The sequence below is a fragment of the Halichoerus grypus genome, chromosome 3 (genome assembly GCF_964656455.1).
Source record: "Halichoerus grypus chromosome 3, mHalGry1.hap1.1, whole genome shotgun sequence".
Lineage (NCBI taxonomy): Eukaryota > Metazoa > Chordata > Mammalia > Carnivora > Phocidae > Halichoerus > Halichoerus grypus.
Genome location: NC_135714.1, coordinates 149,437,870 through 149,460,967, shown reverse-complemented (window position 1 = coordinate 149,460,967; position 23,098 = coordinate 149,437,870). Strand labels below are relative to the sequence as shown.

Sequence of the window (23,098 nt, the reverse complement as noted above, 5' to 3'; positions counted from 1 at the left end):
CACTAGAGCACAGAGAGCTTAAGTGATTTGGCTAGTAAGTGGTAGAGCTGGGGTTTGAACCTTGACCTTTAAATCCAGAGTCCTTTTTCCTAACCACTATTCTACACTGCATATACTCTATAGCTCTATACCATAAAACTTATAAATAGTGATTTATTGACAAATATGGTAGATTTGTCTATTTCTTATTTCTATATTTAAAGGAGTTACCTGACTATTAGAAATATTATCTGAAATTAAAATGTTCTAAGTAGGTGTACTGCTACATAGTAGGTGCTCAATCTTGTTAGTTTCCTTCTCTTGATTTGGCAGCCAAGATGGGCACAGCAGAATTAGGGCAGCATTCAATAGAGTAGTCTTTGAATGACTCAAGATTTAACTATGTTTCAATATTACCAGATTCCTGAGAAGCAGAACAATATTCCTAAACTGAGATGATATTAGGATTTTTGCTTTTAGAATGGAATCCAAATAGTACTTGAATAAGTCATTGGGTTTGGGTAAATGGATTTCAGTGGTGGAGTTGAGTAGCATTTGTTTAGAGGGGGATTGTTTTGGTCCCCATTAAAATTTCGGTATAATTCTCTGAATGCTATGATAAATGCATTTAAATTGCATACTATAAAGAAGTCCCTTAGTTTTCTGCCAGGTCTACTACTATTATTTTGAGGCCCAGTTTCATGCTTTTTGCTGTACAACCCTCTCCCTTACTAAACACAATAGGATGAAGATATCTACATAACTCCATAGAGCATCTTTCCTACTCATTAAAAGTCTGGCCATCTATATAGAAGGCATGGCAAAGTTACACTCTTGGTCCTCTGAATGTTACTGTTGCTTCCTGTAGGACATTTGGTTACTAGAACAGAGCAGGTGCAAAAATACTTTTAATTTCAGATCATCTGAATATTCACTCTACATCTTCATTAGTATGGATAATTGAGAATTGAATATATATGATCATATATTCCACACATGTATATACACATGTGAGGATATTGGTCACAAAGAAGAAAAACTAATTCATGAATTATTCTTTAACAAATCTTTAACAGTGCTAGACCATTAAAGACAATTATTAGTAAGTAAAACAATGTGCATTACACTCAGAAATTAAGCTCATATTATTTTATATGGCATCATGGATACCTTTTGGGATGCTGTTATGGACTGAATTGTGTCCCTCTAAAATACATATGTTGAAGCCTTAGCCCCTGTTTTGGAGGTAGGGCCTTTAAAGAAATAATTAAAGTTAACCATAAGGATGGAACCCTAATCCAATATCACTGGTAGCCTTAGAAGAAGAGGAAGAGTCAACAGAAGTTTCTCTTCATGAGTCCACAGAGGAAAGATCATGTGAAGACATAGCACGAAGGTGGCTATCAGCAAGCTAGGAAAAGAGACCTCACCTGAAATTCTACTGGCACCTTGATCTTGGACCCTTAACCTCCAGAACTGTGAGAAAATAAATTTCTATTGTTTAAGCCATCCAGCCTATGGTATTCTGTTATGGCAGCTCTAACAGACTAAAACAGATGCCTATCCAGTTAAACTCCCCACCACCTACAGCCCTATCCTCATTGCCCTTTTTCTTCTAGTGAGTGAGCTCCCGCAGACTTGGCTAAGTTGTTAGCAAGTGAGCCATGTAATCCTGCCCCCCATGCACAGCCATTTATCCCAACAGCTCACACCTGATCCAAGCTTGTCCAATGGATTCGCTCTTGTGGGAATTAGAAACAGGGACTCAGAAACTCTAGTTAGTTTGATGTGATGTGTAACAGAGAGTGTACTGAAGCCTGGGCTGTGTGACCTTGTGCATGCTGACCTAGAGAAAGTAGGTCTTTTGGGAGAAATAAAAGAATAAAACAGATGTGCACAGAGAAGAAATAAGAATCCAAGAGAATGGTCGTGGAGAAATGGAAGGAGGGCCTTACTATGGACTTTCTAGTTCTGACTTGCAGTGTGTTGAGAGGTCATGTTCTGCACTTGGTTTCCATGAAATATCTCTGATTCCTTATAAAAATTCCTCTTTATTTCAGCTATCTCTAGGCAGCTTCTGTTTCATGCAACCTAAGAAGTTCTTAATAAGACTATGGAAACATGTATAATTAAGGCCTACAGCATGAATTAAGCAGAAATCTCATAATAAGCAGAAGGTTAATTCATGAATTTGCTAATCATTCTCTCTTGCTGTGGAAATAACGGGAATTTTATTCCTAACCCCATGGCAGTTATAGGTCCCTATTTAGTCATTTATTTTGGTTTCCTGTTCATATTCCACATTATAAGTTTTTCTGAGGAACGGCCTGTCTGTGATCTACAACAAGGATAGGGGGAATATATTCTATTTATTCATTTGTTAAATTATTGAGTATGTACTTTGGAGAACTTCTGGACTCAATCTTGGGCAAACAAATTTGAATTAGACCTTATTTCTATCGTAAGTATTTCATGTTAACTGGTAGAGACAGACACGCCGCCAAGTTTAGCCATGCAGACTGTTCACTATATAACCCCAGGGCGCATATTTGAGATTACTATGAATAGTGATTCCTGGGGTGTGTAGTACACAACATTCATAACTAAATGTGGAACTCTGAAACAGCTAAGCATAAGGCTATGTGATCACTGCTATAAAAGGTATGAACAAGTCAAATGAGACATAATTAATTCTGCCTGGGAGGAGAAGAAGAAAGGGAGGCTACACTAAGGATGAGACATTTGATGCCCGAATGAGAATTTTCCAAGTAGCGTAAACAGTGGACAGGTACATTCTTAGTATGGAGAACAACAAGAAGAAAGACACAGTGGAATAAAAAAATGCATGGAGGGAATGGTGGAGTAAGGACCTCCAAAAACCTACTTGTTCATAAAAGCAGTAAAACTGTCAAAATCACCCTTTTCAGAACTCTGGAAATTAACTAAAGGCTTGTAGCAACCTAAGAAATGTTTATTCAAGAAAAATGGCAGTGCACCTGGGTGACTCAGTTGGTCAAGCGTCTGCCTTTGGCTCAGGTCATGATCCTGGGATCCTAGGATCAAGCACTGTGTCAGGCTCCCTGCTCAGCAGAGAGCTTGCTTCTTCCCCTACTCCTTACCCTGCTTGTGCTCTCTCTCTTGCACACGTGCTCTCTCTCTTTCTCAAATAAATAAATAAAAGATATATATTTTTTTAAAAAGGCAAAATCTCAAAACAAACAAACAAAAAACAACCCAGCAAGCCTGGTGACATTTTAACTTGTCCTAATCCAGTCCCTCTCTCCAAGGTCTGCTGCAGCCTTGAAAACAAATAGCTTCACAACTAGAAAGTGTCATTGACTGAGTCCAGATGTTGGCCTTACTAAACAAACACTTTAAATCCCTTATTATAAGTATGTTCTTTTTGTTTTTTTTTTAAGATTTTATTTATTTATTTGATGGAGAGAGACAGTGAGAGAGGGAACACAAGCAGGGGGAGTGGGAGAGGGAGAAGTAGGCTTCCCGCTGAGCCAGGAGCCCGATGTGGGACTCGATCCCAGGACCCTGGGACCATGACCTGAGCCAAAGGCAGACGTTTAACCAACTGAGCCACCCAGGCGCTCCTATAAGTATGTTCTTAGACTATCCCTCATTTAGGATATTACAAATTATTATAAGAAACAAAATAGAGTTCTATGGTCACATAAATTGATAAAATAATGAGTTAAACATTTTTGTATTGCAGGACAGGAGTACCTTTCCTGTGCTAATATACATTGCCATTATCCAACAATGGAATCTTATAGGCATTTTCCAAGTTCCTTGGACTACAGAAACAAACTGTCAGAAAATATTTATTTATAGCTTATGGGAACAGTAATGATTCTTTACACATAGTTTAGGAAATGTAGGGCTAGACTATAATCTCCTGTAATAGGGTAATTACTAAGGTAGGAACATGGTCTTATCTAAGATGCCTGCCCCCCAGCCTCCATTCTCCATACCCACTCTAGTTATCCCTACATCCCCACGCCTATATTGTTTGCCACATCCTTTCCACCTCAAGACCCAACCTGATCTTATCCTAACGCAGGCCTCACAAAAGCACTTTGGATTTCGTCATTGTCGCTCTCTCTTTCTGGTCTTCTGCTGGTTTCTAAGCCACGTCCAGATGAACTTGAAGGTCCTACTTAACTCTCAGCTAGGATCCGAGGCCCTGACATCTCAGTTCAGATTTCCAGGACTTTGCCAAGCCCAACCCTCAAGATGCCCATTTCCCTCCACTTCTCTCCTCTCTGTGGCATATCAGATAATGGAGAATTATAGTGATTGGGCAACTCAAAGAATGCCACAGAAAAACCTGTCTCAGTGTCACTTGAATAGGTATTTCAAACAAAGTTCCCTGAATTATCCTGATACGGATATTATCTCTTCCAAACACTTGCATGTCCAAGTCAAGTTTCTTCACTGCATTCAGTGACTTACTCTACTCCCCATCCATCTCCCTTTTTCCACTCTCCTATGCAGCAGAGGGTTAAACTAAATAGCAAAACAAGAGAGGGAGCATTTTATTTTAGCATATTTAGTGTGTAGGGTGAGACTCGGTAATGGAAGCTATCCTAACTAGACAAGGGAGAGTAACCCTAGTCCTAGAACCAATGCAATATTATCTGCTGAAGACTCTACCAAGTATTTCACTCACAAGGGGAGAATGCTGAGGTCTTACAGAATGCAGTGAAGAGAAGAGGTTAAGAAACTAATACTGAAAAAGAAAAATGAAAGGCATTGAAAGTGCAACAGTGGTGATGCAAACTAATCTTATGTAAATGTGGAAACTTACTAGGAGTTCTTTAGAGCTCTCTGACAAATGTGCATTTAAGCAACAATAGTCAATTTTCCAGGAAACATCTTTATAGTATACTTTGATGTGGACCTTTTGAATGAAGCAATCAAAAATGTTTGTTCTGATAATGAACAATATAGCTGCATCTTTAAAAAATGAGCAATTGAGAGGGGGCAGCTTGGCCAAATATGAAGACGGTAAAGAGAATTCCAACTGTTTTCCCTGCCAGAGTATCTGGAACATTTTAAGAGCCCTGTCAGGGGAGCTATTTATTGACATTTAATTCAAGTTCCCAACAAGTGCCCCTATCTCTTGGGATACTTGGGAGAAAGCTTGAAGGTCCAGAAAGTCTCTGGAGTAAGAGTTAAAAGGGGGTCACTGGATGATAGACAGGGCAGGCAGCCCTTTCTTCTATCAGCCAATGGTAGCTGTTGGCTGTTATTTGTCCTTCTGAGAAACGGGACAAAACTGATAAACTTCAGGGGCTGAAAAACTAGACCTCATGGAAAAATAAAGCATGGGGAGCATCTCAAAATTCAGAGCTAGGGAAAGTGCCAAAAATGTTGAGGCAATAATCACAACCCAGCAAAGACAGTGGGCAAGCACTGGGCAGGAAGGGCAGGGACAAAATAAAATAAACCACATCTGGTGAAAGATGACAGGAAAGCTGAAGAAAAATATGAATATATGAATATAGCCATATGCAAATGCAATTTGTATTTATGCATGTAAACATCAAATTTGACAGCTATCTGTTGAAAATGAATTCAGTAAGGGATGTATCACATCTGAAGGATGTCATGCTACCAATATCCATCAGGGCCAAGTTTAAATTATGAGTTGCTGAATCTATCTCCTTATATCTGCATAGGATTTTGCACTTTAAGACTTACATTTGATTATCATAGGGTTAGTGTGTTCAAATATTTGCATTTCTTTTCCCAACACCAAGTGAAACAACACAATTTACATTTTGTTTCTGATAAGTCTAAAACTGTGAAGGGTCTAAGATTTTACTCTTCTTGAAAGATAACGAGTTAGCCTGCCCCAGCTTTAGGTATCTACTGATAGAAGACTACAAGAACCCTAGGTCAGAGAAATAGACCAATTCTTACTCACAGCAAGAACAATAGTCAGAGCAGCATTATGGGTATTGGTTCTCACACCCTAATCCCCACATGGTGATGTGATGAGGGCCTGAGGTCACCTGGGCATTCAGTGAGACTACATCACCGGAGAGACGTCCCAAGACTGAGATGAGATTGCTGGGACATCTCTTTTTTCCCCTCTGGAGAGAGATGCCTCATTATCTCGGAATGTACACAAATGTCTCCGGTGGAAAAGAAGAGGGCTTTATCTTTACAACCCTGGGATGTCTCTGGTGAGATAAATCTCTAAATCTCTCTAGAGGATTCCATAGTCTCTAGCTTCTAGGGTGTTTGTTCTTCAAACTTGTCCTGTACTCAGAAGGCTTAGGCCAAGCAGGAATGCAAGAAATCCATGGAGAATTGTCTCCCAACAGTTTATATTTCTCAAAATTTTCTTTTTTCCTTTTTAATAAAGCTGTAGTTTCCTTAACTTCTATCTTTTTATGTTTTACCTTTTTTGACAAATTCTTCTCTTTTCGTACTTACAGGCTTTCATATTTCTATTATACAGGAAAGTACCTCAAAACTGATTCTTTGTGCCTTCTTCTTTGAATTCATTATTTCCTCAATATTAAGCATGACATGGGTTATGCATGATGTCACAGACAGTTCACCAGTATAAAAATATATAAAATAGCCTTTAAGATCTCCTGATCCAATGATAAGTGGGTACATAAATCCACATATGGAGATATAGTATTTTATGTTAATGAGGTCATTAACATGCAATTGTGAAATCTTTCACTGTCATTGATTTCTTTTAATGTTAATTGAGAACTACAGCATGCTTTTAATGTTCAAAATTAATTTGCCATTGATAAAACACACTTTTTTAATGGTAGAAAACAACCATGGATGAGGCTCCAGAGATTGCTTCTCCAGTTTAAAACTGTTTTCTAATTATTGATTATCCACCTGTTCTTTAAGAGTGTCTTCAAACCAAAGCTCTTCTATAAAACTTAGGATTTCCCTCAGGAAATAGAGGAAGGATCTACCTCTTTGTAGGGCTTAAGAATAAACTAGAACTAAGGACCTAAATCTCACCAGGACTTTCCCTTCATCTCTCATCTTTGAGATAATCCTTGACGTTTTAAAGAATCAAGCAATGAAGTTATGAACACAAGAGTTCTTCCCCTGCTTAGCATCTTATTCTTATGAACCATTTGGTATACATTAATGTTTGTGTTCCCCCAAATTTCATGTGTTAAAAACCTAATTCCAAATGTGGCTGTACTTTGAGGTGGGGTCTTTGTGAGGTAATTCGGTTATAAGAGTGGAGCTCTTGTTAATGGATTAGTGCCCTTATAAAGAGGCCCGAGAGGTCCCATGCCTCTTCCTCTGTGTAAGGTTACACGGACAAGACACTATTGATGAAGAAGCTAGCCCTCACCAGACCCCAAATCTGTGGTGGTTTGGTTTTGGACTTTCTAGTCTCCAGAACTATGAAAAATAAATTTCTGTAGTCTATAGTTACCCAGTTTATGATGTTTTATTATAGCACCATAATGGACTAAGAACACCAATCATTTTTTAAGTTCTCATATAAATCAGTTTGAATAAGCAAATAAGTTTATATTCATGTATGCCTATTCATATAAATGAATCACCTTCTGTCACCAGTTGGATTCCTAGGGAAGCAGACTCTGAGATGGGGTTTAGTGGGCATACTATTAATTAAAGAATGCTTGTTAGCATCAGCACATAAGAAAGGGAAAGGAGGAAGGACTATGGTGGATACAGAGGTGGAGTTGGGATGCAGACCTAATGGCAGCCTCTGGCTCAGGAACTCTGGAACTAGAATGGCCCTTCAGAGTTGTTCTGAGCAGTGTCAGAGTGGCCAAGCCATTCTACCCCTGCACCGAGCCATCATGAGATACGGGCTGTCCTGGGAAGGGGTGTGACCTTGAGTGAGGCTCACTTCCCATTGGAGGCAATCCTTGAAGGAGCTGCCAGCCGAAGGACCCACAGTGCCCCCAGGAGCTGAGGTAGCTTTCCTAGTTGCAGGGGATCTGAGAAGGGCGCCATAGGATCCACGAGAGCTCCATTAGAATCAGTCTTTTCTATACCTTGTTCTGGAAACAATTCCACGCAGTGCTCCTTTTAAAGTTTTTTTTTTCTTTTCTTCTGGCTAAACTTCAATCTATTTCTAGTTCCTAAGCCTACTATACCCCCTTTATTCTCCTCTTGCATACTTAAAATATCTGTAGGTAACGTCTTTAATCTTGCTTGATTTCTTTTCTTATCAGGCTTGACTTTGTTGACAGAATTGTCTCTTGGATGTTGTCTTTTGATATTTTGCTCCAGTATTTTACCTTTGCGTTTTCAAGCTTGTACTTGCTGAATATCCTAGCAGTTGGGAATATTTACTTGGCTTTTTGAAATCTTTGCTTTTGTGCTTTCTGTCGAGAATTTTCTATATATCATATTTTAATAGGTTCCCCTGTTTTTTGACACATTGGAAGGACAGATCCTCACTCCCTTAGATCATTTCTCTTACATTTTCAATTTCCTTCTGACAGGAATTTTTTGGTTTTTCATTGCTGAAACTCCCATTTCAGGAAGCTTAATAAGTAAAGGAAATAGAAGTCCCTATTTGAGTCTATTCTGGGACTCAGACAAGCCTGAACTCATAGGTGGGGCTGTAAGAACTTCATCTGCATGAAATGAGGTGAAGGCATTTTGCCCTGTGCCCTGGGGAGAGGGAGACAAGGAATGGAGGGGACAGCAGGGTTTATGTCTTTGATTGGATACAGGATCGCACCCATGAATGAGTCTTACAGAGAGAGGGGCTCCAAAAGGAAGCTGAGAGAGCTGCAGTCACAAGGGGGTCACTGCAATACAGGGGTGCAGGTGGCCCTCCTCTGGGGCCAGTGTGACGGATGTGACCAAGTGGGGAGCAGGGCCTCTCTCCTCTTCTCCAGAGAACTCACTCTAGCTCGTGGAGGACTGCAGGAAACACAGGGCTGATTTGGCAGCTTGCAGACGTGCCAGGCATCAGGAGGCAGTAAACTTGGCATGGGAGCCTGGTGGGAAACTGATCTAAAGGACTCTTAATAGCAGAAAGGTTAATATGTTCACTGTGTGCTTCCCATATGTTCCAGCTTTCTCCCCTCCAATGACCTTCAGATCTTTAGTAACATCCATTACCCTCGTAGATACTTAGTAAGTGGGGCTCTTATTTATTTCATTTTGGTAAACATCAAGGAGGTAAGGGGTGTATCGTGCTTCTGGGTCACTGCAGTGCAGGATGGAGAATGCACCAGAGCTGGCCTTGACGATATCAGCCCCCAGGGAAATCACTGATGTATTGGGGAAAGACTGAATATCTGCTGGGCATGAATGGGGATCCAATGTGATTATACTTAAATTTCAAAGAGCAGGGGACCCTAGGTGACATGTAGGTCACATGGAAATCTCATTGCTGCTTGGCATTATGCTGGCAACCCTGCTGACCACTGTTATGGATTGAATTGTGTCCTAAAATTCACATGTTGAAGTCCTAACCCCCAATATCTCAGAATGTTTCCTTATTTGGAAATAGGATCGATGCAGATGAAACTGGTTAAGTTAGGAGAGGTCATCCTGGAGTAGGTGGTTCCTTAATTCAATACGACTGGTGTCCTTACAAAAGGGGGAAGGTCGGGGCACAGACAGACACACAGAAAGAATTTCAGGTGAAGAAACAAAGAAAGTAGCTGTCCATTTACTAGCCAAGGAGAGGCTGGGAACAGATCCTTCCCTCACAGCCCTCTGAAGGAACCAATTGCATCCACACCTGGGTCTCAGACTTCCAGCCTCCACAACCCACAAGACAACACGTTTCTGTTGTTCAAGCCACTCAGTTTGTGGTACTGTATTATGAGAGCCCTAGCAAACTAACCGCCACAGAGATGAGCCCTGATGCCAGTCACTTCGTATCTCTTCTTTTCATAGTCGGTGTTACCATTTCTTTTTTTAAAGTAGTTTTAAAAATGTATCTTGAGCTTTGTAGTTGTCTCGCCCCCTATCTGCACGTATGTGCTATTTGTTTTAAATCTCCCTACTCAAAGTTTTGTTTTTTCCATGATTGTATGACGTTGTCACACCCCTAGATTTTCTATGAACTCCCTCCCCCTTTTCTTCCCCACTTTGACTCCTCAGCTTCCACCTTGTAATAAAATGAAGTATCTCCCATTCTTATTTCCATCCTGCAATTTACACCCTCTGGCATTGCTTTCTCTTCTGGAGGAGCTCCATCCACTGCAGATCTAGGCTTCTTAATTTCTTTTTTTTTTTTTTTCGTTTTTTTTTTCTCCACAACTTCTCTGAATGTCCTCACCTCATGTCATTCTTGTCCCAGCTGTTGCAAAGTTATTTCCTTTGAAACAAACATGTTTTGAATTACTTTTCTTTGGTAAATATAGGGCTTGTTCATCCTTACCTATTTTATTACTTTTCACCCTTTCACAGCCTGAAGTCCATTTTAAAAAATTGTAAATAGGGGCGGCTGGGAGGCTCAGTCATTGAGCGTCTGCCTTCGGCTCAGGCCCTGATCCCAGGGTCCTGGGATCAAGCCCTACTTTGGGCTCCCTGCTCAGCGGGAAGCCTGCTTCTCCCTCCCCCACTCTCCCTGCATGTGTTTCCTCTCTCGCTGTGTCTCTCTCTGTCAAATAAATAGATAAATAAATCTTTAAAAAAATTGTAAATAATCTATATCCCTTCTGGAAATCCCTTCTGAGGGCCCTTTTTTGGGGGACCCTTTTTATTTTCATTCTTACTCTTGAAGGTAAGGAAGGTAACATAGTTTTACCCGAGTCCCTCCATTTCCCTTACCCTTTGCCTTTTTTTAAGTGGGAGGAAGGGCAGAGGGAGCGAATCCTCAAGCAGACTCCCCACAGAGTGTAGAACCTACACAGGGCTCGATCTCATGCCTTGAGAAGAAACCAAGAGTCAGACGCTTAACCTACTGAGCTACCCAGGTGCCCCACCTCTTTGCCTTTTTAATGATAAATTCTTCAGCACGTAGACATCTTCTTTGTGATCAAAGTTTCTCATGAATATTTTCTGGCACTATCTCCCCCAGTGAACCTAGTAAAAACAACAGGCAAAACCCAGTAAAACCACATGTCTTTTGGGGACAATCTCACAGCTTCAATCTTTCGTTTGTCATTGAGTAGCATTGGTTTAATGCTGACGCAGACTGTCAAAGAGGTCATACTGATGAGCCATAAATGCCACATTGTGAAAACAAAATGTTTGGAGGTTTTTGTTTTTTTTCTCCAGTATGCTGCAATCACATTTTTAAAGTATTGTTAATTTCATTGCCTTAATATTTACCTCAAGAGAAGCTCATGATGGCCTTTTATTGTTAGTTTCTCTCGTATCTTGAAGAATATTGAAACCACACGGTGAATAGGTTTAAAAACTTTTGTATTTTGAGTCTACATTTTATTTTAATGATCTTAAACTTTTATGAAAGCATTGGAGGCATTGCAGTAAAAAACCAAAAGCCTTAGGAGACTATTAATAATTTAGCATCTCAAGTTCATGTGGGAATGTTAATCCCACTTACTAAAGAACAGTTCATTATGACTCATTATGATTAAGACCTTGTAACTGTGGAGATGTGGAAGTGTGAAAGTATGCTATTACACATATTGAGCATCAAATCCAAATATACCAGCTGAATAGATTGTGAATATGAGTCTCTGATGAGTTTTCCTTGAAGGTCTTACTTTAAAAGTTAAACTCCAATCTAGACTTTCAAAAAAGTGGAATGTTATCCCAATTTGCTTCTGAGATTAGCTTGCTAGGTTTATAATAGTGGCATCGACTATCTTAGAGTTGAACTAGTTAAACAAAAAAAATGAATCTTTCAAGCAGTAAATAGTGTTTATATTTTTAAAGAGATGACTGTGTCACTTCAGAGGTTTTTGACAGACAGAAATGATAGATTTAGAAGAATGAGGGAAGATGGTCCAGAGAGGTAGATGCTAAGACTCTGGGGTTGCCATGGGCATGGGCCATTTTGGGGAGAACAAGAGGTTGCTCATTTTTCATACCCCATTTTCGTCTGGGATTAGAGATAGGGTTGGTGTCCTCCTTGCTATTTCTGTATCACTTCCACAGTTTTGTTGAATATCATGCTTCATGGAGGCACGTGCCTTTTGGCTCTACTAGCCGTTCTTCCTTTTCATTGCTATGACCTCCCCATTACTCTTACTCATTTATTAATGAGTTTTGTATTGGTCTAATGGTGATCATCTCACCCAAATCCCTGCTATGATATATAAACACATGACCCACTCCACACTTTGGCCCCCATTTTCTTGACTTTTTCTCTCCAATGACTTTCTCCTCTACTTCACCTCTATCCAATCCATGAGTCACATCCTGGAGCTTAAAACACCCAACACTTAAAGTTCTAACTCACAAATCTGACATCCACTCTCTGATTAAAGCCAGACTTCTTATTTAATTACTTATACTAACACCATCCTTCAAACTCATGTGGGCATCGACTCTATTAACAGTTCCGGCTTCGCTCTGCTCATAAGCCTATTTTATCCTTACTTTCTTCCATATATAACTTAGATTTGATGAGTTATCATTTCAACACATGTGTTTCTAAGTTCTTGTTGAAGAACTGTTGGAGAAAATCTCACAATAGGGCAGCTATTCACCACCACAAATTCATGACTAGACAACTTCAGTTGTCTTTCAAACATTATCAGAAAATCTATCAATGCTACCCTGATTAACTTGTTTACCCATTCGCTGCAATGACCATTGCAGACCACTACTCTTCTCAAACTTTCAATTCATCAATCCCGTCTCTTTTCTCTTGCTCTGGGCTTAACCTTGCTCTTGACAAAGAAAATAGAAACCATCAGAGGGAATGTTCTCAACTTTCTTCTCCGTTTCCTCTTCTCTAAGTTTAGTCCTTACACATGTGGTCAAGATCCCATCTTCTGCTGATTTAGAAAAGTCATGTCTTCCATAATCCATTCTCCCTTTTGTACCATCAACTTTTCCTTCTTTCAATGGAGCCCTCTGTTCAGCACTGAGGTATGTCTGAATCTCACCCATTTATATTTTTTACGGACCTACCCAGTTCACTTTTCTCTTCCGTACTCGTCTTCCATTGACAGCCAACCTCTTGGAAGATTTGTTGTCTACATTTACTCTATTTATCCACCCCTCTACTCTTTAATCAACACACTCTGAAGTAGTTTCTGCTCTTTTGTAGAGATGACTCATTTTACCACCAGAAGTAACGTTCATGTCACTAATCTAGCAGGCATTTTTTAATCTTCTGTGAAACCTCGGCCTTTGTGAAACCACTTTTCTGATTTTCCTTTCTCTCTGTCTTCTTTGTCTCCTTTGCCTGTCCAGCTTCCTCCCCAATGCATCACTCTACATTCTCTCCCTAGGCAATCTCATCTGTTCCTATGTCTCCACCATCAATATTCCAGTTCAGTATCTTTACCCCGAATCTCTCAGCTGTGGGATAAATATGCAACTTTCCAATAATATAAACACCTGATATCCCCAAAGCACCTCAGACTCAGCATTTCTAAGATAAACACATTGTTTCTTCCACCACCACCCCACCAAGCTTATTTGTACTAGGGTTCCCCTCTTGGTGAATTCGATCACTATCCACCCATTCATAGAAAGAAGCTCAAAATGAAGAAGTTATCCTTGACACCTCCATCTCCTTTATCTTCTATAATCCAATCTATGATTAAGTCCTGTTAATTTCTCTTTTTTTTAAAAGATTTTATTTACTTGAGAAAGAGAGAGAGAGAGTGCAAGCAGGTGGGGGGGGAGGCAGGCGGAGGGGGAGAAGCAGACTCCCCACTTAGCAGGGAGCCCAACACAGGGCTTGATCCCAGGACCCTGGGATCATGACCTGAGCTGAAGGCAGATGCTTAACAGACTGAGTCACCCAGGTGCCCCTAGACCCTGTTAATTTCATCTATTTTCTTCCATCTGTACCACCACCATCTTAAGTCTAGCTATCATCATCTCCCTTCTAAGCTATTACTATAGCCCCCTAACCTGTTCCCTACATCTACTTTTGCTCCTCTCGAAACTCTTCTCCAAGACGCAAAAAATGTGATCTTTTAAAAACACACAGCTGTTGTTATTACTTTCCTGCTAAATATCCTTCAATGGATCTCTATTGCTGTAAGAAAAAAGATCAAAATCATTAGGTTGTTCTTTAAAGCCCTATAGTATCTGGCACCTCTTCAACCTCATCTCTCCCACTTGCGCTGTTAGTTTCTCTGCTCCAGCCACAATGACTTTTCTTCATCTCCTCATATGCACCATGATCATCTACCCCAGGGCCTTTGCATGTATCTTATTCCTTGGATAGTCGTCGCATTCCTTATTCTAGCCTCCTTTACCGATAACTCATTTTTGTGGAACATCTCAGAATAACCCTTTTATAAACCTTAAGGCCTTCATTCTCTGCTATGAAAAATGTTTTCTTCTTATGGAAAAAAGATGGAACTGGAAGTGTCTATTGTCTATTGTTCTTAAGCAAGATCAGTGATTCCCTTCCCCAGAAGAGAAAATGTAATACCCACAGAATGTCCTGTTCAGAGACATTCTTTTGTTTCATAAAAATGTCTTGTTCAGAGACATTCTTATGTTTTTGTTTTGTTTTGTTTAGAGATTATACTTGCTTGCCTTTTTATCTTTTAGAAAAATGTGAGAAATTTGTTCCTTGGCATCCTGGATGAGGTAAGAGAATAAAGATTGATTTTCACCAAAGGCTGGCAATTTCAATTCTTGGAGCAGGTAATAAAAAGAATCCAAATGCCTTTTCCAGTCCTCCCTTTGTACAGTGGCCCACCAGCACTGCAGAGGTTCAGGCATTGGCAGTGATATCCAGAATCTTAAAGATGTTGGAAGAATCCCGCCTTTAGATAGAGAGCTAGAAGCACTGAGGGTAATATCATTTTCTTTTGAGAAATCAGAAAGGGACAGTAAAACCTTTTTGGCTCGTCTTTTTCTCAGGGCCTTGATACTTACATCACGTGATATTAAAAACAGAAAACAAAATCATGCCTCAACTGGCAGGTCTTAAAAACACTTCTCCTCCTCTTTTGGAACTTAGGTAAAATGTCATTTCTTCAAGCAAATCTCTCCTGAGGCTACAGATGAGATCAGGTCGTTCATTGTGTGTTCCCACAGCTTGTAGTGGTCTTACTGCATAACAACCTTTCCATTTGTAGTTATGATATAGTGAGATTATTTGACTGGTATCTGACTTCTCTATCGGGATGTTAACTCCAGGAGACCAGGAAACACATCCAACATGGATCATTGTTATACTTCCAGAGGTCTGCACCATGTTGGCTTGTGCTGGGCGTTTGATAAATATTGGTTGAACGAATGAATAGAGGAGTGAAGGAATCTAAGAGTGGAAAAAGTCTTTTGTTCATTATTTATCTGTCCAGTTAGTAGTCTTGGAAATATAGAATCATAACCTGAAAATCCTATTATAATTTATACTTCAACATTTTTTTATTCAAATTTTGGGGAAATTTCCCAAAGAGAGAAAATAGCATTAAAATAGAGACAATTTCTGGGGTGCCTGGGTGGCTCAGTTGGTTGGGTGTCCGACTCGCAATCTCAGCTCAGGTCTTGATCTCAGGGTCGTAAGTTCAAGCCCCACATTGGGTTCCACATTGGGCGTGGGGCCTACTTAAACAAAATAGAGACAATTTCTTTGTGGATATAAAACATAATTATTCAAAGGTGCTCTTCCTGCTTACATTCCTTTCTGTGGTATCTGTTAGGAGTGCTGAGTTCTTTGTGTATGAGAATGTGTGTGTGTTTCATGCGGTCCTTCCCAGATCCATCTGCAAAATGGCTTGGGTTTGGTGCCTGTGGTCACTGTTTGCAAAACCTGCTGTTCTCTGTTTTATTCCCCACCCCCCTCCTTGTGACACACATCTCCTGTATTCACAATGACTCACTTTCTCCCAGGTGCTGCTACTTACTGTGTCCCAGCGGGTCACGGTTATTGCCACCTGGCCTGATTTTGTGCTCTTAATCTTCCTTCTGTGGATCTTGTTCTGTCTCCGCTCTTTGCATGACAAATGCCTGCTCAGCTGGCCTCCCCTGAAAAAGCAGGCTGCCATAAGTATGACAGCAGGACTTCTGAACAAGCTGCATTCCAGACTGACGCTGGAGATCCTTGCCCTTCCATCTGTTTTAGGGAAGAAAAGTACAAATTTAAACCTGACCTTGAATCCCTAAGTGTCATTTGGGGAGTAAACAAAATGACTAGGTATTTTTGCAGCACATTAACTCTCCCACTAATACCACTCAGTGCTCTCTAACAGGCGATTTATGTAACAAGCTTTTACATCATCCCAGCTGGCTTTGCACGTCTACCCCATTTATCTTGCACCTAGCACCCCCCTGCATGGTGAAGAACTCACTTTGGCTACTTATAAACTGGACCTTACCTCCTATTTCTGCCCACTATTCCTGGCTCCTTTCCCTTTTATTTAATTTATTTTTTTTAAAGATTTTATTTATTTATTTGAGAGAGAGAAGGAGAGAGAGCATGAGCACGAGCAGGAAGGAGGGGCAGGCAGAAGGCAGGTTCTCCGCTAAGTAGGGGGCCCGATGCGGGGCTCCATCCAAGGACCCTGAGATCATGACCTGAGCTGAAGGCAGACACGTAACCTACTGAGCCACCCAGGTGTCCTCCCCACCTTTTTTTCCTTTCCCTTTTAAAAAACCTCTTTCAGCCCCTGAACTTGACATACCTGCTTTTGTTACTGTTGCTCTAACAACTTGGATTCTCTCTTCAGGAGATTCTCTTTTTCTTTTGCTTCTGCTGCTTTCATCTGTGCTGGGTAATTAATTTCCTCAGCGACCAGTTTGGCTGCTGGAACCTCACTTTCTGTGTAGACTCCACTGATTGCTGCCCCCACTGGGCGCCACCCAGTCCCATCAACCAGGAGGATGCAAGCAACTGTGGAGCCAAATTAGTTTTATGCTTCTCCCAAGAAATTGGAAATATTTCAAAGCCCCACATTGGGTTCCACATTGGGCGTGGGGCCTACTTAAACAAAATAGAGACAATTTCTTTGTGGATATAAAACATAATTATTCAAAGGTGCTCTTCCTGCTTACATTCCTTTCTGTGGTATCTGTTAGATACTAAACTCTCCGGGTGTTGACACAGTTTGGGATGAACAAGTTTTGAGTATGAGTAAATTTGGGGTGTTCACCGTACAATGACAGACTATGACCTGTCATTTTATTTTTAGAACAAGAAGTCCAGTATTTCAAATTTGAATATGCATATTCAACATTACTATGAAAATGTTAATTTTTAGAATATTTTGTTTGTTATTTAAGTAGATAGGTGACATTATATTTAAATTATGATGGTTTTTTTTTTTTTTAAGATTTTATTTATTTATTTGACAGAGAGAGAGACACGGCAAGAGAGGGAACACAAGCAGGGGGAGTGGGAGAGGGAAAAGCAGGCTTCCCGCGGAGCAGGGGGCCTGATGTGGGACTCGATCCCAGGACCCTGGGATCATGACCTGAGCCGAAGGCAGACGCTTAATGACTGAGCCATCCAGGCACCCCTATGATGGTTGTTTAAAAACTTGCTTGACCACCTAGATGTTGAAGGTCCCAGTGTAACCTCACCTATGACCTATTTGTTGCTGCTGCCAACCTGGGTGTAACCTTGACTCTCTTCGCCTACTCCTGTTTTGATTAAAGCTTGTGAAGTTACAACTATTCCCTTCATTTCACCACTTAATACATCCTTCTTCCACTCTCCTCTCTTGTTATCATTCCTATTATCTTCAGGGAATCTCAAAGTCGAGGTTGTTTTATAACTCTTTGTGACCTGCAGAATCAGTATCTGAATAGAGGCTAGTTTGTTACCTGGTGATATGCCTTAATTCTCATTATTCTGGTTTGATAGGTAATCAGCCTCAGGCTGCTCACTATTTCAGCCAAGGCACGGGTCTCCTGAATTTTTTGTCAAATTGCTCCATTGCAGCTAGGTAGGAACCAGGATACCAGTTTTCTTTTTCTGCTGTAGAATTTTCAATTATCATATAAAATTAAGCAAGTACCCATCAAAAATAGCCACCGCATAGCTTTTTAATTTTACTTGGAACTACCATTTTCAAATGCATAATGACATATTTTCACAGAATCACAGATTATGATTAATCCCCTCTCCTTTAAATTCAGGGACAGCTTAGTTGTGAAAAACAGGATGGAGGCTGTCTGGAAGTCTCAGTATCTGGTCCTCTAGATGAAATTAACATTCAATTCTACTTTCCAATATCCTTTAGATTGTGTAAGCTGTTCGCATTTTGGAGCATTTCGTTTGCATTCAATGAGGTTACAGTTATAGAACAACTGCAACATTTTTTACTCTTTAATCAATTCTGCATATTTTAGATTCCTCTGGAGAATTAATTAAATATTCAGTTATTTTAAAACTCGATCGTTGAAGGGGGAAATTGTGATTAAGTAACACTCCTGCTGTAAGAGACACTCCAAAACTTCAGTCTAGAAAATACCATGTAGGAGGAGGTGTAACAAGCAGTCTCTCACCTTCAGGTTTCTGAGTTTCTCCAGATGTCTCTGGTGCTCATTTTTTCCATGGTAATTATATTAATGTTTGAGAAAGAATGATCTGGTCGTGAAGATCTAGAGATATACTTGGCATGATGGCATCGTCCAAGGGTGGCTACTCTATGGATGAGGCTTCCAATCTGACTCTTCAAGATGTTGCTCTGTGATCTCTGTCACTGGCTTCCTTTCTCAATGCCATAGTTTGGATCTGTTAAATGTATACAGTTGGATAAAGGGTAGTGATTTATGAGGAGAAATAGAACCCTGGTTCCCTCCTGGAGTAGACAAGTGAATTTTTCTACAGAAAGAATCTATGTAAAAAAGTATTTGTATACAGAAATGTTTAGAATTTTCTCGTCTTATTTGATATCATAGATCTGTATTATTTCTCCCAGGTAATTCATTAGAAAAGTGTGTGTGTGTGTGTGTGTGTGTGTGTGTGTGCGCGTGTGCATTAATTGGGTTTAAAATGCCTAACTTTAATACTAAAGGATGCTAAGTATGTACCCATTAGTGTATTTACTGAATATTCTCATTTAAGTGTGTAGACTTAGGGAAAATCTGTCATTGATTTCATTTGCTTGCCCACATATATTGGTTCCTGCCTAAAAATGTGCTTCGGCTACAATAATGACTTGGATTTTAGGATTTTTAGCCTGTCAGATTCTGGACTAACTGCTTCAAATACTTCTTCCGTTTTATCTTCCCAAGCTGCTAAAACCCATTTTACAACTGAGCAAACATGTTTGGCCTCATGAGGGTTCCCCATAACTGCTTTAATGAGGAAGAAGCGTTTTGAGCTTGACTTCATGTTCTGAACCCCTGGCTGAGCATGAGTCAGAAGTAGATGGCGGATTACGCAATTCCATTCCATGCAGCCTGGCCTGGAGGGGTGATGAAAGTCAGTCATTCCGCAGGGAGGAGCTCTGGGCAGCCCCTATTTGTTACCTTTTAAGTCTGGAAAGGAGAATAGCCTGATGTAAGGTTTTACACATGTCATGATCAATGGATCATAGTTTGGCTGATGACTGGGTTTACCGAAGACCTTAGACACGGTATCCCACACAACTTTGCTCTGACCGAGGACTCACTTTACAGTGAATTAACAAAGGCAATGGGTTCATTCTCAGTTATTCGTTGATCTTTACATGTGCTCTCCCATCCAGAAGCAGCTGGCTTTATGGAAAAACCTATTGAAGATTTACTCATGGTGTCAGCTGGCTCATACATCTTGCAAACTATTCTAGGCAAGCTTTCAACTATATGCTCTTAGACCAACTTACGGCACTTTTCCTGGTTAGAGTACATGAACCTTGGAACCAAGGAATATAAATAATTATGCCTAATGACCAATTCAAAATTTTTCCTTCTATTCATGTGACACTGGGTCTCATTGGTTAGAGCCTTAAGTACTCAAGGGATAAATGTGTTTGTCAGGAAACAAAACAATGGTCCATTGAATTGGAAATTGAGACTGCTACCTGACCATTTTGATCTCCTTCTGCCATTGCAATAGAAAGCGTTGGTGTTAACGCTCATAGTTGATCCTGAGTATCACGGTGAAGGTGACCTGTTGCTGTGACATTGAAGTGATGTTCTGGGGTAATTCCTCCTTCTATTGTAGCCAGAGTTACAATGAATGGAGAGCTACTACAATTCCATGTAGGCAGGACCCCCAAACCCAGATCCCTTTGAAATAAAGATTTGAATGACCTTACCAGGAAGAAAAAAAAGCCCTGAACAGCAAATAGGCTATGGAAGAGGAATAAAATTTTAGCCATGGCCCAATGACCATGTAGATATAATGACTGTGGATTTCCTTCCTTGCTGTGAATGCATATGTAACATCTCTTGCTGTCTGACCTCTCCCCCTCTAAACTCAGAACCTGATAGATTTGAGTTAGACAGATCCTTGCATGTTTCCTTTTTCTCTCCTCTCCCTTTCCAACACTGTAGGGGTAGAGCTATTCATGTTACAATTTGTCATTAGTTTCCGGATACTGAGATGGGATTATGATAGCACGAGAGAAGCTAACATCATTGAGACAGCCGGGATTTAAATTGGTGTGAGAACCAGTGCCGTGTCTTCCTTTTGGGAGAGGGTTTGTGAATTTTTGACTATATAAGGATAGTTGAATTTTGTTAGGTAGGAACTTTTAGGGGAAACTTAAATTAGGGAAAGAATAATCTAGGCAAAGTTGGACAGCCAAAGAGGTGAACTGGAATAGATGTTTGCCCTTTTTCTGGCTTCCCAGCATTCAAATCTGCCTTCTAATTTGGAAAAATCCTTTACCATGTGAATCTCCATGGGAGACAGAGCCCTGTCTTCAACTAAAGAAGATGAAGAGGATCAGATACTCTCTTTCTGTCCCCCTCTGGCAGCTATAAAACAGGCATGTGACCTAGGTTTGGCCAATCAAATGCTCCCAGTAGGGAATTAGATTCTTAAGTGAGAGAAACGAGATGCAGAGATCTTTTACAATTCACCTCAGGATGGCCATGCGCAGAGAGGATGGAAGTAACATCCGGTATCCAGTGACAGCAGAGTCTAGTCGTGTATGGCCCAGAGGTCGTGGTGGCGACAATTCATGTAGTAATACCCTAACGAGACAATTTCTGTGGCATAACTTTGCCCATAGCTTGGGTGACTCACCTCTCTTAATTTCCATCCACTTCTTCCACCTGGTTCTACTGATCATTCTGTGAACTCTCCAATAACCTTCTGATAGGTTTCTTTTTCTGCTTAAGTTTTCCCATGTAATTCTTGCAACCAAGAACACTGGCTGCTAGAGGTATATATTATTATCCCATCTTCAGCTGAGAATTTGGGTCATTGAAAAGTTATATTAATTGGCCAGTGGTCACACAGGGAAATATCAGAGCTGAAATTTGAACTCAGATCTGCTTGATGGCAAGCTTGTGTTCTGAGCCACCACTCTGTTAGTTAAAAATAGATGTTACCAAGCCTAGTTTACTAGAGTTTTTAGACACGTCTTAGCTTAAGGACAGAAAGAATTGAAGTGGTAGGTTGCTGCCAACTATTGAGGCTACTGCTAGGAAAAATCCAGTCATGCTGATGAACTAGAGAAGATGCCTATGCCATTGCTTTCAACATATAAGCAGAAGTTTGTTACTAGTATAGGGCTATCATTGTCTTTCTGAAGAGTCTGGTTAAGTGGTGCCTCCTACTGCTTCTCTGCTGGCCAATGACCTGCCTCTTTTCTAAGCATTCTGCTCTTACCTCACGTCCTTTAAAACTAGCTCCCTGTGGGGGCACCTGGGTGGCTCAGTTGGTTAAGGTGCCATTCGGCTCAGGGCATGATCCCAGGACCCTGGGATCAAACCCCACATGGGGCTCCCTGCTGGTGGAGGGGAGGGGGGCTGCTTCTCCCTGCCACTTCCCCTGCTTGTGCGTGCTCTCTCTCTGTCAAATGAATAAATGAAATCTAAAAAAAAAAGAATCTTGATCTCTGCTCAAGTCTTGATCTCGGGGTTGTGAGTTCAAGCCCTGTGTTGGACCCCACATTGAGTGTAGAGCCTACTTAAAACAAACAAACAAACAAACAAATAAACTAGCTCCCTGTGTTGTCCCATCACAGATTTTTCTTTCTCTGAGAGGAATTTTAGACAATTATTTTCTCCAAAAAATAGAATCCTACTCTTTTATGAAGGGTTTTTCAAATCCAAAGGACAGGAAAAATGTTCTTTTGGTTCTTGGTGAAGCCTGACCTTTGAAAGCTTCCTGAGAAAATGGCTCATGGTTACCCCCAGTTACCCCAGATGTTTCACTATCTGGCAGCTTTTTTCATTACAGGCATTAAGTAAAAATTTCTCTGTCCTTAATTTCACCTCAATTTATTCCTTCTCCTCAGCTCAGCAATGATCCTGACTGTTGTTTACACTCTATGGACCCTTTCCAGTGACACGTCTTCGCTTGGTGGCTACTCAGCAGAGCTGGGCATTTTAGAACCCTTTAATCATTTCTTTTCGTACGGCAGTCCCTTTGCCCTCTGAGTCAGATTTGTGTTCTCCTCTTAACTTCCTTCAGTTTCAGCCCAATTGGATATATGATTAGTATATAGATTTTCCCTACTTCTAGCAAGGATTTTGCAAATGGTTGCAAAAAGAAGCTAAAGCTTTTCAGAAGACCCAAGTTCTAACCCACCAAACGCCACGATTGCCTGGACCAATATCCTTCTTCAAATGCCCTTTTATACCAAGTTTGCTGCTGATAATGGGAAGTTAATGGTAGGGCTTTGGTACAAAATTCAGATGGAGTTTGTGTTTTGCACGGCCCTGTCCCTCAGGCTGTGAATCTCAAATGATAAAGGAGAATCACAGATTCCAGTTACCTTCTTGTGCTCAACTCCAGGCAGTGGCACTTACGTGAAAATGGATGGTAGCGTGCCTTAAATATATCTGCAGTGGCTTCTTGCTCTTTTAATAACCATCACTCTTTTGTAACAGGTATCTCTCTTGCCAGGGACAGCGTCTGTAATCCTGAAACTCCCATCTCCTCCACGATCTA

The 23,098-nt window shown here is 40.6% G+C and overlaps 1 long non-coding RNA gene across 4 annotated transcripts in view; it reads right to left on the bottom strand.

Annotated features, from left to right (window-relative positions):
- LOC144381394 (uncharacterized) overlaps nucleotides 1-23,098 on the bottom strand; it is a 90,304-nt gene extending 67,206 nt beyond the window's left edge. For 3 of the 4 annotated variants that reach the window (XR_013446573.1, XR_013446576.1, XR_013446574.1), the window contains exons 1-3: nucleotides 22,957-23,098; nucleotides 18,550-18,778; nucleotides 15,948-16,156 (exon numbers count right to left, since the gene is read on the bottom strand). This is a non-coding gene — a long non-coding RNA (uncharacterized LOC144381394). Of the gene's footprint in view, nucleotides 1-15,561; nucleotides 15,649-15,947; nucleotides 16,157-18,549; nucleotides 18,779-22,956 lie in introns of those variants that run through there. The other variant, XR_013446575.1, reaches the window with a different exon arrangement.